Source organism: Mustela putorius, unplaced genomic scaffold (genome assembly GCF_011764305.1).
Source record: "Mustela putorius furo isolate JIRA1106 unplaced genomic scaffold, ASM1176430v1.1 tig00003858_pilon_pilon_pilon, whole genome shotgun sequence".
NCBI classification, from domain to species: Eukaryota; Metazoa; Chordata; class Mammalia; order Carnivora; family Mustelidae; genus Mustela; species Mustela putorius.
Window position 1 is genome coordinate 9,603,501 of NW_025422010.1, and position 2,286 is coordinate 9,605,786.

The following is a 2,286-nucleotide window of genomic DNA, read 5'->3' on the forward strand; positions in this document are numbered from 1 at the left end:
GCAGGCGCGGAGCGGGCGGGGCGGGGCGGGGCCGCGGGACCTGCGCGGGGCGGGCGGCCCGGCGCTCGCGCGTCCCCTATCGGCCGGAGGACCGCTCGCCTAGCGCGGCTCGTTCACCCCGGCCGGCTTCACTTTTCGTCCTCCTAGTCCTTGCTCTCCCGCACTCTGCTGCTCCGTTTCCCATGCCCTTTCTTCCCTGTCTTTTCTTTCGGTCGGCTCTTGTAACTTCTCTTTCTTCTTCATCCTTCCCCCTTCTCCTTTTTCACTCCTCCTTTCCCGTCTTTCACTAAACACAGTCCCCAAGCACGACTGCAGTTCATTAGCCATCTCTCCCCCAAACCTGCTACGTTCTCAAGATAACATCCCCCAAATCACTGTTGCAAACTCAAAAGAGTTGCTGGGACGCTCGCAAGTCCCCGAGCCAGGCCTTCTCGGTTACACCCTGCCAACTGCAGGCTCCAGTGCAGACCCCGTCAAGCTAAGGCCCCACCCTCTCCCCGTGGGAAGCAGGTTTCTTCGTCTTGCCGGGTCCTGTCTGCCTTTCATAGGAAGAAATGCCATGTCTTTTCCATAGGAAACACACGAAATCCGTTATTTTTAGCCCTGGTTGCTGCCTTATTCAGAGTTCAGCAGTTTTTATTCCGTTTCACTTTTAATATAAATATATGGCATGCTCCTTTGGGGGAGCGAGTGAGTTAAACATCGAACAGTGCTAAGAAAGGCCAAGATTGACACTCCACAAGTTTAGGAATTATAGACTCGGGCAGGGTGTTCTGGCACTTCTAGTTGAAAGGACTTAAGGATACAGAAAATCGCTGCTGTGATTCCTTGCCAGGGATTTGTTTAGCAAATTCCTCAGTGTGAATTTGAGCACCTCGGAACACAGGGTTCTAAATATGATAGGAGCTGGCACATTTGCTGAGAATGATCACGTAACCCACCGAATTTCAGCTTTATTTAGAACTGGGTTTGGTAATGCGTAGTACATGTGGATATTACTCTACAGACCGGATTTGTAAAACTCTTGCATTGCCCATAAATTAATGGGAAGTTCTCATTTGTAGGAGAGTCCTTAGCTTGCCAAGAGCAGTCATAATAGTTTTTTCCTTTGTTCGCTAGTTCTTACGATATTTAAAATATGATTGATCTCTGTAATTTTAAACACAGCTCCATCATTTACAATCAAGGAACCACTCTCAGCTGTGGATTTCTCTCCTCTGCTGTAGGAAGGAGAGCAGTGACCCCACTTACTGATTAGCAATGTCAGGAAGCAAGTACTTGCCTCTTGGTGAATGCATGACCTCATCAGTCTTGACATCCCTACCAAGCTTTGATGGGAGTCCATCCTGTTCTCTGGTGTGTACCTGACAGACATGTTGGTCACTGATTATGATGCACACCTGCTATTTTTGTAGTGATCTGCGCGCTGAAGAGTGAGCTGTGAAGTTTGTGCTCTATGCAATTACTCATAGTTAATATACTGTGGTAACGGAAATTTGAGCCATTGGGGAAATGGTGTTATTTAACTAAACTGCGGTAACTGAAATTCTGCTTATCCGAGCCTGCAAAGAGAGTACTGTCTGTACCCAAAAGCATTCATTATCATGAGGGTGGGAATCAGATTGCATCGTTCATCTTTGTTAAAAAAAAACTCTTGAGCTTTGTCCAGACTCTCACACTGCTCTGTGAAGTCACCTGCTTCAGGTAAAGCTTGCCCAAGCATCAGGACCAGTGGGGGGGATGTTGTTTTGTCTCAGTTAGTTACTCAGATTCTATTCTCCTTGCCAGTAAGTGGCTCAGAAAAGGGCATATGATCAAAATCTGGTCAATGAGAAATGCAGGAAAATCTTTGGGAGGACAGAGCTTCTGGTAAAAGGTTTTGTAGCTCTTCAAAAGAGACCCAAGGTGGGGGGCAGAACCAAAACCAAAACAAAACAAAAAACAAAACCAAAAAAGGCCCCAGGAAGAGATAGTACCTCTTTTGCCTTTGACCTTTTGTGTGAAAGGTGTAATGCTTATAGGAGTTTCTGCCATCTTGCTGTCTTGAGGACAGCTAGCTCACAGGTTGTAGATGGTAGAGTGGACAGATGAAAAAAACCTGGGACTTAGATGTGGTTGTGAAGGCCCTGAATTTACTAATCATGGCGACAGCCCCGGCATGCCCCCACACCGCCTAGGGACATCTTACCATGTGAGAGAATAAATTCCCCTGTTATTTAAGTCTTCTGAAGTAGGTTTCCATATATGGAGCTGAAGGAATCCTAGCAAATATTGGGAGTGCATGCT